Raw genomic sequence first — 15,057 nt, forward strand, 5'->3', positions numbered from 1 at the left:
CTTCAAGGAAATTTAGAATAGAAAGATTCAAAAGATGGATAAAAGTTTATTTATAAAACAGTTATCACTGAATTAGCTAAAAAAAAAAAAAAAAAAAGGAAATGCTAAAAAAAAAAAACTCATATCTCAACAACAAGGAGATTGCTGATGGTGTAGGCCCATAAACTGGATTGCTATACAACCACTAAACATAATTTGCAGATTTTTAAGAATCCGGAGAAATGTTTATAAAGTAACATTAAGTGAAGTAGCTGTTGATGCAGAGCTTTTTCTCAAATATAGTATCATCCCAATTATGTGCTATATATGTGATTTTTATATATACATAAGAACAGACAGAAACATATTGAAATATAAACAGTGTTATCTCTGCAGTAAAATTATTGATAATTTTTTTGTATTTTGTTATATGTTCTAAATTTGTCTTTCCTTTTTTCCAAATACACTTTAAATTTTTTAGCAAACATTTATGTAACACTATATGTCAACACTGAATCAAGGAATTTACAAATATTAACTCATTTAATTTAATCTTCCTAAGAACCCTATAAGGTAGGTACTTTTGTTACCTCCATTTTATTGATGATGACATTGAAGTGTAGAGAGGTTAAAATATTTCCCCAAGGTCACACAGCTAGTATATGGTGTTAAGTCCATATGCTTAACTAGGCTATGACAGTGAAAAACTTTGAAATGAGGAAACAAAACAACATAATGCCTAATTAGAGAAAATAGTAAAGTATGAATTAATTATCTTGACCTCTCCAGGTTAATATAAGAGGATAATATAGCAACCTGAAGAACTCAGTTATCCATTAGGAAGACTATTCTGATGTCAGGATTGTTACACTGGAGTGAGTGAAAGGGCAAGATGTGGGACCTTCTCACTGAAACCAGAAAAATGAGATTGGTTCTCCTCTGAACAGCTCATGTTTTCATGCTGAGGGCAGGGATAGGAAGGAGGCTCTCAAGGTCCCTTCCAGACCTAGGATTCAGTGATTCATGAAATCATGAAGCAAGGTGGGAGGACCCAGTTTGTCCTTTACTTACATTTATGCTCTCATCTTTTAAAGGAGCCACAAAAATGAGACTCTGCTTCCTGTAAATATCTTAAGATTTTTTCTACAACTGAGACATAATCTAAGTACTTTCTAAGAAGAGAGAGAGTCCACTGTTCTCTTACCTTTCTTCTCAGACTTGAACAAGCCGACTGAGGAAAATAGAGTAGAAAGAAGAACCTGTCAGCATATTGTCAGGTAAGTATAGGAATTACACCATATAAATAGCTACCATGAATAATTTATTTGGAAGCTAGATGGCATTATTTGTGCTGAATTGTACTTCATCCATTTTCCTTCCTTTTCTTTTGGGGTTTTTATGAGTTTAGGTTTTTTGTCATTATATACATCAGAGGAAAATAAATATCTGTTTAACAATAAAACATTCTAATTTGTTAAAAGGCCTGTAAGTATTCTGGAAAGTTTTGTTTTGTTGTTGTTGACCTCTATCCAGTTGCAGTAGAAGAACAATTTAGTATAATTGCTATTTTTTCTCACTATACTAAACCATACCAGCTTTTTAAAAGGAATCATTTTATTTTATAACAGTGGACCCACTCTGTAGCTTTTTACTCACGAATGGAACTTCCCCTTTCTCCTCCTCTCTGTATTTGGTCATATTCACAGTCTGTCCATGAGCCACTTGGTAGGTGGAAACATTTCTGACAAGATCTATTGGTCTATGGAGAAGGACCAATGAAACAAGGACAAAGTAAGTGATGAAAAATTTTACTTAGGAAGCAGCAATAAAAAACTAAGATATGATGTGATAAAGTTCCATAAAAGATGTTTGTAGGGCACTGTAATACCAGGTTAAAACAAAAAAACAAAAAAGATGCTAGAAGGGAAATTGGAAACTGGCCCCAAAAAGTGTTAATAGATAACAAAAAAGCACTTTTTCTTGGAGAATGTTGAAGGGAAAACTCATAAAAGTTAGAAAGGAATTCATACATACCTTAAGATTGAATCTTTATGGGGACAAAACGATCATTGTGTACCTGCTTTAGAAAGGTGGTGAATTAAAAAAAAAAAAAAAAAAAAAAAAAAAAAAAGATTGCTTCTCTTTGGCTTACAAAAAGTAGTAGAGAGAGCAGCCCAGGCTAGGAATATGATCTGTGTATGGTAAAGGGGAAATGTGGAATGGCAAATGTCTCTGCCAAAGTATGTGGTCCTTTTANTAAATTAAAAGAGAAAGCGGTGGCCTAGTTTGGGGTCAGAGAGAGTGAGATGATTGAAGGATTTTGAAGATTTGTGATGTGACTTTTTTTTTTTTTTTTTTTTTTTTTTTTTTTTTTTTTTTTTGAGACAGAGTCGTGTTCTGTCGCCCAGGCTGGAGTGCAATAGTGCAATCTTGGTTCACTGCAACCTCTGCTTCCTGGTTCGAGCAATTCTCATGCCTCAGCCTCCTGAGTAGCTGGGAATACAGGCACACCACACACCATGCCCAGATTTTTTTTTTTTTTCTTTTTAGTAGTAGTAGTCTGCTACTACTAAAAATAGTATTTCGCCATGTTGGCCAGGCTGGTCTTGAACTCACAACCGCAAGTGATCCACCTGCCTCGGCCTCCCAAAGTGCTAGGATTATAGGCGTGAGCCTCCATCCTCTGCCTGATGTGACATTTTTACTATTAAGCTGTTCCCTGTTCCAAATTATTCTCTATATTGTCTCTCAATATCTTCAAACCTTGCATACAAGTCAGTCATATGTAACAGCCTCATGTCAAAGTGTTCATGGGGAATTTAAGGATAAGACATGGAAAAGAAGGGCAGGACCCTTGGAATTACCCTTCTACTGAGGTCTATTTGGCAAAGGTGACAGCAGTTGAGGGAGATGGTTGTGCAAGAATTTCATTATCCTTAGGGAAACAGGTGAAGGTTTGAGCCAGACCTGAGAGCAGCAGGTAGGAGCTGGTGGTAGCAGAAAAGTGGACCCTCATATGCACCAGCTCACCTTCAGTTTTTCTCAGACCTACCAGTGGAAGGTGCGCATTGAAGAGACTTGTGCTATGGCAGGGGAGGGAAGCGGGGGTGTGAAAGGCTACAACACTTGCGTTACAGGAGGAGCTGGTGGTATTGCAGTCAGAGATAACACCTACGTATGTCATGATTATATAAATTCAACTTTTTCTGTAGATGATGCAAGAGCTACTCATTTTTTAGAATGAAAGTAACATAATCAGATTTTAATGTTAGAAAGAAAACTCAGATGATAGGATCGAGATGAGATTGGAAAAGTAGGTGAGGATAGTTGGGAAGATTAGGAAGGGTCCAGGGATAAATAATAAACTAGGATGGTGAAGGGAGAAATCAAGAGGAGGCAATAAATTAGTCATTTCAAAGATCAATAAAGTTGACGGTTAATTTGAAAGTGGTGGAGCAGTGAAGGAAATTGCTTGTATTATTAGTCACTAGCCAAGTTTGGTATGGAAAGCTTAGGAAAAAGCACCAGGTTTAATGGGAAGGATATGTTGAGTTTGAGGTCTGTGGGGAACATCCAAGTGAAGATGGCTAATGGTCAGTGGAAGTACGGGTCTGGAGTGCTGGAGTAAGGCTGGGCTTATTTATGATATAAAGCTTTGTGACAATATTCTCCCAGCCCAAAATTGCGATCCAGAGTTTTTCCAATTTCCAATGGCTGGTGAATTTATTTTCATGAAATTTTTACAAATTTATGTGGTTTCCAAATCTTATGTGTGAAAAGGTATCGATGGAGGATTTCAGCTCATCTTTAATTGTAAAAGACTATAAACGAAGAATATCGTGAAAAAAAAAACAAGGTATATGATCACTATACTTATACCTCATCTATTTCAAAAAGAATTGATATAATTTAGATGTTAGACCAAAGCTTCACAATAAAAAAGATTAATTAGAAATTGATAAGAAAGAGAAGAAAATATAAGTAACTAGATCCCTGAAATTAGTCAATAACCCCAAAACAAGTTTAAGTTAACTTGAGATTTCTGTAAAAATTAAGAAGGGGTGAAGAATATTTGATCAAAGTTACAAAGTATTTGATAAAAAGGAGGCCAGTATTAATTTAGGGAGAGAAACACTTCTTGACACAAAATTCTATGGAGAATTTATCACACAGATCTGTATATAAAGGACACTGAGTAACAGTGAAAAATGGTTTTACCAAAGCTACAGAAATGTTCTAAAAATGGATCCTTCCTATATTGACCCTATTTAAAAGCTAAGGATATAATATTGAGTCCAGAGGGAAGATACTTTTTTTCAGAAAACTAAGATACCATGGCTCAAGTAGGTTGCTTTTTGATGACGATTAAAGGAATGGGACCAGAAATCTTTTGTGGATTGGATAGTGAACATGTTTTACTAATGCTCAAATCTTAAATATTTTCAAGCAAGCTTCTGACAAAATTGCTGAATCTCTACTCTTTTGTTGTTGAATTCTCTGATGAGTGTTTAGGTTTTGACGTTCTGTGTATAGATGAACGCAAATTTCCAATTCTTCAGTTTTCAGACTGTGATGGTTAATATTGAGTGTCAACTTGACTGGATTGAAGGATGCAAAGTATTGTTCCTGGATGCGTCTGTGAGGGTATTGCCAAAGGAGATTAACATTTGAGTCAGTGGACTGGGAGAGGTAGACCCACATCAATCTGGGTGGGCACCATTTAATCAGATGACAAAGCAGCTATAATAAAAGCAGGCAGGAAAAGATGGAAGAGCAGACTTGCTGAGTCTTCCGGCCTTCATCTTTCTCCCGTGCTAGATTCTTCCTGCCCTCAAACATAACACTCCAAGTTCTTCAGCTTTTGGACTTTTGGACTTATACCAGTGGTTTGCCCAGGGGCTTTTGGGCCTTTGGCCACAGACTGAAAGCTGCACTGTCGGCTTCCCTACTTTTGAGGTTTTGGGACTCAGACTGATCACCACTGGCTTCCTTGTACCTCAACTTGCGGACAGTCTATCGTGAGACTTTACCTTGTGATTGTGTGAGTGAATTCTCCTTAATAAACTTTCTTTAATATATACATATATATATATATCTATCCTATTTGTTCTTCCCGCTAGAGAACCCTGACTAATGCAAAGACCTATGGAAGAAGAGTTGAGACTCTATTGTGAAAGTTTTGGAGGCACCTTTTATGGTGGCCCACGTAGAAGACCTTACCATGTTTCCATAAATGAGGGCCTCTACAAATTTTGTAAAAGTCCTTCTAACTTGGAAAATTACTGTGAATCTATTTAATTCCTTATAGAATTTTACCACTGAAGGTTAGAGAATATAATTTTGGCTTGGAAACTTAAATAATTTGTCATCCCAGCCAAAAAAGCAAACTCTTCATTGCCTCTACAAAGAACATTCCTATGAAGTCATAAGATTCAAATGAAATAACCCAATACTTCAGCTCTCTTTTGATTAGTTAAAAAGAGACAGAGAGACAAGCAAAGAAAAAGAAAGAAAGAAAGAAAGAAAGAAAGAAAGAAAGAAAGAAAGAAAGAAAGAGAAAAGAAAACCCCTAAATTAATAATATAATAAAGTTATCCCTCATTGCTGCTTTCACTGGACACCTTCAAATATGATCTCTTTTAAAATCCTGCTGGATGAGATAATTTAACCATACCTATTTAAATATTAGGGAATACCAGTAAATGCAAGTATTTTCATTTTTAATTAGATTATGCTAATGCTACTGAAAATAATCTGCCAGTATACTTGCTGCTTTTTCCAGAGCTCTGATATGAACCAAACAGGCTGGTTCTTACACATTTTTTTCATATTTAGCAAGAAAGCCTCCCCAATAAGAAAATTCATCAGAATGCTTATGAGCACTTTAGATTTTAGATAAGGATATTCCATTCCATTTATTGTATGTCAAGTACAAGAATTTAGGACAATATGTACAGTCAATCTGTTTAAAAATTCTGTCTCTATAGATTGTTAAGTAGGTAATAAATCTTGAGTTGTTATTAACGTTAAAAGTAACTAAAGATGGTCAGGCGTGGTGGCTCACGCCTGTAATCCCAGCACTTAGGGAGGCCAAGGAGGGTGGATCACTGGAGGTCAGGAGTTTGAGACCAGCCTGGCCATCATGGCGAAACCCCATCTCTACTAAACACACAAAATATTAGCCATGCGTGGTAGCATGTGCCTGTAATCCCAAGCTACTTGGGAGGCTAAGGCAGGAGAATCGCTTGAACAAGGAGGTGGAGGTTGCAGTGAGCTGAGATCACATCACTGTACTCCAGCCTGGGCAACAGAGTGAGACTCCATCTAAAAAATAATAATAATAATTTCAAACTGCTAAGACCTTAGTTGGGTTGTGTTGCCTATGGGGTCCCCAAGCTCATCACCATCCCGTAAAGCCCAGGATGATGGAAGCCTCTGAGAATCTTGACTAAAAATTCCAGTATCACTGACAGTGAGAGCAGAGAGTACTCTAAGTAAGGCAGATTTGTCAGACCTGAACCTCTTTCCTTAGGATTGGCTAAATTCTGATCACCAGTTCAAACCTGCAACTCAGTACCAAGGTCTTTAGTGTAGAAATAGCAAATGTGCACTTACGCAATCTTCAACTCTTACACCTATTTCCAACTACAAGTTAATCAAGCACAGAGAATGTGTTGAAGTTGTGTACCTGAAACTGATAACCACATTGACTTGATAGGCTGAAAATGGAAGGGGAAGAGACTAGAAGGCTCAGAAACATCAGAGCCCTAAAAATGTGATATAGCAGGTGGATGAAGACTGATAAACTCAGCTTCATTGAGTTCTTAGGGATTTTCTGCAGCTGGAGAACATGAGGCAGAGTGTTCATCTCTGGCGAAATTGGGACTAATCTTATTCCTTAAGATGCCTATGAGAGTAAAAAAGGTTTTTAAAGACCAGATGCAAGCATTTTTAGCAGCCAGCAAATTGGAAATGGAGATAAGACAGAGTGAGATGAGCTGGAAGAAGAGCTATCCTTCCTTGAATAGCAGTTCAAGCTCATATTCCTTCTGTCACCATTCAGACATGACCTCCACCAGCAGAGCCTAATGCACAAGTTAGCATAAAGAAATACTGTCTCTTAGAATGGCATCCAGCAGGAGGAGGCAGGGCCTTTTGTCTCAAACCAACTTGTGCATACAGAGGGATAAGGAATTATCCTCATCTTAAACTCAAAGCACTCTCCATTTCAGAACAGGAAAAAAATGTACATGGCATCCAGGAATTTACTTTTTTATTTAACCTCATTCTCCTGCTTATTACCAGAACTTTATTCTCACCTTTTTAACCCTTCCCTTCCCTTTATCCCTCTAGGAAAGACACATTTTTAATCGTTGGCAAATGTTTGAGGTTTTTGTTTGTTTTAGTTTTAGTGTTTGTTTGTTTGTTTAGTCCTGACTATAGAACATGTCCAGCCTATTGAAACTCTATCAAAGCTCTAAGGCTTACAGATGCCACCTGCACTGTTAACTTAATCTTTCTTCTCCTATTGCTTGCAGTTGGTATGCAATTGTTGTAAATTCGACTGAATCTGCCATTGAGATATCCTCTCCTTTATCTTGTTTGTGTTGTGGAGATAAGAGATAAATTGAATGCCCCAAGTGAAATGCTATCAAGTTTTCCCTCTATGTGTAGAAATGGCAGTTTCTGAAGGCTCACTTATTCTCAGAACTTCCACCCTCTAGAGTTGATATAAAAGGAAAAAAAGGAGGTAGAAATCCATATTTACTAGTAGTTTTCCCTCTGAGAGCCTTTTCACTAACTCTTTTACTTTCTTTTCCTAAATACTGTTATGTCAAGCTGTGTGCATGAAAGAATGATTAAATAATCAGAAATCTGTAATATTAAAAGTTGGAAGAATTGTTTAATCCTGAGACTATGCGAATTGTCAGTAAACCTATACCAGACTGAGGAATAACTCTGGAGATTGTAATTTCTCAAATCAAGAATGCTTTTAATTCAGATAAGGAATTTCACTAATTGAAATAAGAATACCAGTAAAATAATTAGATATTTTACTAGAGAGGTGCCTTGCACATCTGCTTTGAGTGCTAAGTGCTGACATATGTTTACTTATTACTCTAAACACCATAATGAAGGGTAGATATTCTTGCCCAAGTTATAAATTAATACTTCTTGGTGGCATTCGTGGTCATTCCCAACTAATCTAAACCACAGATACTAAATTCAAATGCCAAGTGTCAATTGTTTCTTTTATGTTATTTATAATATCTCCAAAATTGGTGAATATTACAATTGAATTGTATTTTAAACTTTCTAACACTATGCAAACTATTTCATGCCTAGATTTGTGTTTATATGGCTAAATCTCAGGAAAAGATTTTAGTGCTTTAGAGGCACAGTTAACATTTTCAGAATTATTTAAAATTCATCTCTTTGCCTTTGCCTCCTTGGGGTCTGTTTTCCTTTGTGTCTAACTCACAACATCTACTTCATGTGGGATGGTCTAAGGCATAATAGATGGGAATGTTACAATGGGGAAAAGGGTTGGTTTCCTGAACTTACCAATGGGAAGAGAGGAAAGGTTTAATTGGGATTCAGCCAGATGCATGGGACAATTAATTCCATGAAATATGGATTCGATGAACATGAAGAAATATGGGAACGACTGTGGAAAGGTAAAAGGAAACAATTTGGAGGAAATTTATTCTTATGTGTACTTTCATTTATTTAATAATTTTTATTGATTGCTAAATTCTAGAGATTTTGCTAAGCAATGGAATATAAAGGTAAACAAAGCAAAACTAGAAGCTACCTGTCCTCAAGGAGTTTTTTGCTTTGTTTTGTTTTTAAATATGAGGTCTCATTTCATTGCCCAGGCTGGCCTCAAACTTCTGGGCTCAAGCAATTCTCCCACTTCTCCCCTCAGCCTCCTGAGTAGCAGAGATTATAAGTGCATACCACTTTGCCCTCCACTAAATTTGAATCTAGTAGAGGAGACAGGTATGAATCAAATAATTAGATAAGAGTGCCATTCAAATTAATGATAAGTACAAGAAAGGAAAAAGATGGGGAGATATGAGAATGTATCATGGGGAAAAATTATATATAAGGAAATGATGTTGGAGCTGAGACCTGAAGCTTGACTGATGGGAAGATAAATGCTGTCGGTCATTAAATTTTAACACATTCAAGGTAGTTTCTAACCATGGGGCTGAGTTCAAAATCCCTGAATACTTACAACAGATAAATAGAGGAACTGAAAACAGGAACACATTAAGAAATTACACAAAATGAAGAGCTGACATTAAGTCCTGAGGCTGCCTATTACTAACTGTGCTTTGAAGGATTTTCAGCTTATTCATGAGAATCAGCTATTTGTCCTTAAAAGAATGCATGAAATAATTCAGAATATTTCCTTTAGGTCACAGGAAACCCAGCATGTTGGAAGCTGGAATCCATCATGTCAAAGTGTATTATATATTTGTATTCTTTGAATCTCTGAAATGTTAGTTAGGTGCAATTGGGGAGATGATGGAGATGATAGTCTATGCCAAGTGTATTTATGTGCAAAGAGGCTTTCATTCATGAAACACAGTTGTTTCTGCTTCAAAATCTTATTGAAGATGATGTCTCTTCTGTCAACTTTGGCCTCTGGTGTTAATAGCAGGAAGAATGAAACACTATTAAATTATTTCTAAACTTCACTGGATTGAATTCTGATCAGCTCAGAAGTGTAAGAGGGATTGCATTAAGTGGAGAAAGAACCTTTAAGGGTCTTTATTCCAAAACCTTACAGGAGGGCTCCAAGCCCTGTGGCAGGTCTGTTTTGTGTTGTGACTTGATAGCAAATCATAGCGGTTGACTAATTTTTTTGGAACAGAGAGCTATTTGTATACTTTTGTAATAAACCTTTGAAATATATTTCATAAAGGAATTGTCTAGCTTTCAGAAAGATTGGTTGATGTTATAAATGTCCTCATGTAAGGACTAAAGAGAGAAGAAAAAATTCAGTTGTACCACCCAGAAGAATATTAAAGCTGCATTTTATTTGGATAGATAGGAGAATAGGAAGAGGGTAACATATTGTTGCCTCTGGCTTCTCTGAACAAAGATCTTGGATATGAGACTATCCATCTCCAGATCCAGATGATTTTCCTGAACAAGAATAAGAGGGTCAGTTTAGAGCCTGTTAAAATATCCTCTCTAATAAGATGGAAACTGCATCTTTGTTTCAGACATGGCCTAGGTATAGAACTGTACCTATGGCTCTCATTTATAAGGATAAAGTAAACAATTTTCATAGATCATCATTAATAAAAGTTTACATGTATTGTAGACTTACTATGTTTCATCCTCTGTGCAGATCTCTTTATACTGATTATCTTATTTAATTTCTATAATAACACTTTGAGGTAGGTTCTATTTATATGTTGGGGATACCAAAGCAAAAAGAGATTAGAAAACCTAATGTAAGATCAAGTAAGTGGATAATCCTGGACTAGAGCCCAGGTTTCTGACTCCTGAAACCATGCTACTAACCACTATAGTGTACTGCTTTTCATCCCCAGTCTAATATTTAGTTTCAGTTTTACTGGTGATGTTTAGTGGATTGATGGAGGAGCGAATTGATGAATGAACAGAAACCAAAATAAGGTAAATGATTTCAATTAGTTTAATAGATTCTCTTGCAAGGGAAAAATAGAGGGAAATTTAGTAAATGTAATAAAATTTAACACACACACAGAGAGACACCACAACCACTTAAAAAGAACCCCATACAATAAGAGAACACTGAAATTAGAGGGGGCCCCTTTAACTGATAGAGTCAGCCAGCAGTGACCCAATCCCAGAGCAAACAAATCATCTCTTTTCCCTTCTGCCTGGCAGATTGGCTTCAGTGTTGAACCAGTAAAAGCTTGGGGTTGTAGCACTCACAGGTTCACTATAGATCATGGTGTAGGGTTACATCGCTGTACCCTCTCCAGGTAATGACACCCTTGGCTAAGGTTCACATCAGACACCAGCTATCAGGCATGACGTTGCTACATGAGAGAATTTTTAAAAAGGGCAAGGGGATAATTGCATCTCTTCTAAGGAGTGTGTCAGGCACTCAGCCAAGTAAAGGCTAAGTTAATGTTGCAGTCAGAGCAAGAACAAGCCACAAGCATTTGCTGCCTCTCACACTCCTGCCAATAGATGCATTCTGTCAAAATTGCACTCAGAATGGGCTTGCTAATAATCATCAAGCTCTGCTACTGGCAACTCATCTCTCCAGATAGTATATGTGCCCAGCACAGCCTCTGTGACCATGCATTGCTACCCTGGTGCACTTGACTTTTCAACCCAGATCACCAGTCCCAAGAGACTGGCTGACCCTTGTTCTACTTCACCTAAGCTGCTGGAAGTTCCACTTGCAATCAAGCAACAGGGCCTTCAGACCTATTATACGGTCTGTTTGTTAAAGTGCTCTGAATGTCACAGTGGAAGTCTTTTCTCTCTCTCTCTCTCTCTCTCTCTCTCTCTCTCTCTCTCTCTCTCTCTGGCTGGCTGGAGAGCAGCAGCGCAATCCCGGCTCACAGCAACCTCCACCTCCTAGGTTCGAGCGATTCTCTTGCATCAGCCTCCTGAGTAGCTAGAACTATAGGCATGTGCCACCACACCTGGATAATTTTTTTATATTTTTAGTAGAGACAGGGTTTCACCATGTTGGCCAGACTGGTCTTGAACTCCTGACTTGAAGTAATCCACCTGCCTCATAGTGGAAGCCTTCTAAGCCATGCTTTACATCATGCATATTAGATGATTGAGCTGTGTGAAATTGTTCCTATTACAGGTCAAAATATATAATGGTTCAACCCAGCATATTTATCTTACCCAATTTTGTACAAAGCATATACTATGAAATTTAAATCTCATTTCACCTCATTCTCTCAGTTCTCCTCCATGGAAGCATCTGTCTTTAACAATTTATGTAAACTTCCAAATATTTTCATGGATATGCTTACACAGATTTGTTTCTAAGCAAATATATTTCTTACGCCAGTGAGACCACATCTGTGTACATACAGTGCCATTCTTCTTTGCCTTGCTTGTTTTTTACTCAGTTTATATCAAGGATCTTTTCTTCTCAGCATTAGAGAGCTACATCATTCATTTTGCACTTTCACTTTATGGGCATATAATTATTTAATCAGTCCCCTTTAAGTTGTTTCAAAAGTTTTCCTATTACAAACATTGCTGCAATAAATATCTTTCTATATTTACCTTTTTATTACATCAAATATATTCATAGAATAAATTACTAGAAATATAGTTGATGAATAATAGGTATATGCATTTTACATTTTGATAGATACTGTCAAATTGCCTTCCAAAGACATTGCAATTTACCATTCCACCAATAGCAGATGAAACAGTTCACTTTTCTTAACACTTAATTCACCCTCACAACTGTTACAGAAAATTTGTTTTTTTAAAAAATAAACAAGGCAGTACAGATTAGAACTGTAGCTTATCTTACCCCTCTTTGATCTCATACCCCATTTTACTTCCATTGAGATTACAGCCATATTAAATTTATTATTCCCACAATTTTTAATACTGTTACTTCTAATACATGGATTTTATGGATGCATTTTAAATATATTATGAATGCTTTATACATTTACTTTAAGTAAATACTGTATATATTGTTTGGATACATGTCTTTAAGCATTATATAAATCATGTAGTATGGTATCATCATTTGGCAGCTGGATTTTTTAAAATCACATTTTATTTCTGGAATTTACCCTTTATCTATATAGCTTTGATTTAGTTTACACTTTTCACTGATAGATAGTACCCAGTACCCATTGTAAATGGTGGAACATGCTACCATTTATTTTTCTAACATCCTATTGATGGGAATTTAAATTGTTTTATATATTTTTAAAAATTTTTTACTGTTATAAATAATATGATAATGAACATTTTGTTCTTCTTTGGTCTGAGAATTTCTCTGATAGGTCCAGGGGTGTGAGCATCTTCAGGTTTGCTAAATGATACCACTTTGATCTCATTTACTCTCCCATCAGCCATGCATTAGCACTGTCATTACTCAGCATCCTCCACAGCACTTAATATTGTCCAACTAAAAAGGTTTGCTAATCTGATAGGGGCAAAATTATATTTCTTATTGTCTCAATTTGCTTTTCCTCCATTACTAAGGTGATTGCACATCTTTTTATACATTTCTTGGCCATTTGTACTTCCTGTTTTGTGAATTGGCTTTACATGTATCTATCCTTCACCCAACTGAGGTCAAGAGAGTTAAGCCTCTTGGTTGTCTCTGTGCTTGGTAGGTTTTTTCTAATGTATTCCTTCACAGAGGATACAAACTTTAGGTATCTTTGGTGTATGCTGGAGTTTCAGTTCATATGCTTGCTTACTAGTTTTCAGCATTCCCTTTGTTTCTGCTTTATATTTTAAAAGATATTTGTTCTGTTTTGTTTTATTTTGTGGTTTTACTTACTTACTTTTGTCAAGGGATTTTTAGGGTAATTTCTCCAAGCTATTTCTAGAACTGGAAGTCTGTTAAATTTACTTGTAGGTTATTATAAATTATTATAGAATTCATTAAATGATAGAGCCTCGTTACTGATATCTCTAAGAAAGCAGCTGCATAACTGTCTGAAAGGTGTTCTGCTTTGGAAATTCCATTTTTAAATTCTCAGAGAGACAAAAGAATTTAACTCTTCTCTTGATAGCACAGGAGAAAAAGCACACAATGCAACTGAAGAGTGAAAGATGCAGACTTCAGTAGATCAGTGCTTCAGCAAGAAACAGAATAGTATAGATTTTAGAGTAAGCGACAACATGTTTGCTAAGGAGACATTTCTCCTGATTTGATTTGAGACGGCTAGCAGGGAGGTGAAAAAGACTTGACCAAAGAAGTCATAGGGAAATTTAGCACATAAATGCATTATTAATTATGGTGTCATTAAGTTCATTTTCTCTAAAGCAACTGTATAAATTTTAAAAGTACATATATGGTACTTCTTGGAGGCATTAAAAGCAATGTATTGCTTTTTAAAAAAAACACAGAAGAGAGGCAATTTATATCAGCAAGCATGTAAATTGACTTTGTTAAGGTTCTTTCTCAAATAAAAGTGACTAATTAACTTGCTCTATTATGTTAGTATGTGAATATCTCTAAAAAACAGCAAAGAATAAATATTCACAATAGTATATTGTATATTATTTAAAAATCAAGCATCATTTATTTTCTTATTAAGAACAGTCTGTGTGGAGATAAATATTGATGTATACAATCTGATGGAATATAAGAATACAAAGAGAGTGTTACTTCTTTTAAGAAGATTTTATTAACTAGGGTTACATATTTGTTATCATGAAATTATCCACATTGAAGATGATCCTAATTATTTAGCCTCCATCTACTATCTACTAGATAAAATGGTCCTAATCTAGCATTACTGTTCTTATTACAAACAGTAAGAAACACCTGGATGAGGTGTTTTAGATCCCAAATTGGGGCTTAAAGTCTTAGCTTGTAGACCTCAAATTAGGAACTGTAAGAACAGGATGTATTCTAATCCTTTTCTATTAATAGTATCATATTGCTTCTTTGGGTATAGTCCCCTAGCTCCCGAGGAAACAAAAATGATTAATGTAATTACTGTGGACTGTGATCAGCACAGATGTCTGTTGGGAAAAATAATCAGGATTGGCACCACAACATCAGAACTTATGCTCTTACCAGGTAAGTAAACCCTTTCCCTGGTTCGACTTCATTCTTGCAGTTCCTGCAACGTGTATGGACTCAGTCATTATGAATACAGCAAGAAAATGGCAGATCTATCCTCATGAGGAGACATTTCCTTCCTTCCTTCCTTCCTTCCTTCCTTCCTTCCTTCCTTCCTTCCTTCCTTCCTCCCCTCCCTCCCTCCTTTCTCTCCTTCCTTCCTTCCTTCCTTCCTTCCTTCCTTCCTTCCTTCCTTCCTTCCTTCCTTCCTTCCTTTCTTTCTTTCTTTCTTTCTTTCTTTCTTTCTTTCTTTCTTTCTTTCTTTCTTT

Source organism: Rhinopithecus bieti, unplaced genomic scaffold (genome assembly GCF_001698545.2).
Source record: "Rhinopithecus bieti isolate Rb0 unplaced genomic scaffold, ASM169854v2 scaffold_18921, whole genome shotgun sequence".
Lineage (NCBI taxonomy): Eukaryota > Metazoa > Chordata > Mammalia > Primates > Cercopithecidae > Rhinopithecus > Rhinopithecus bieti.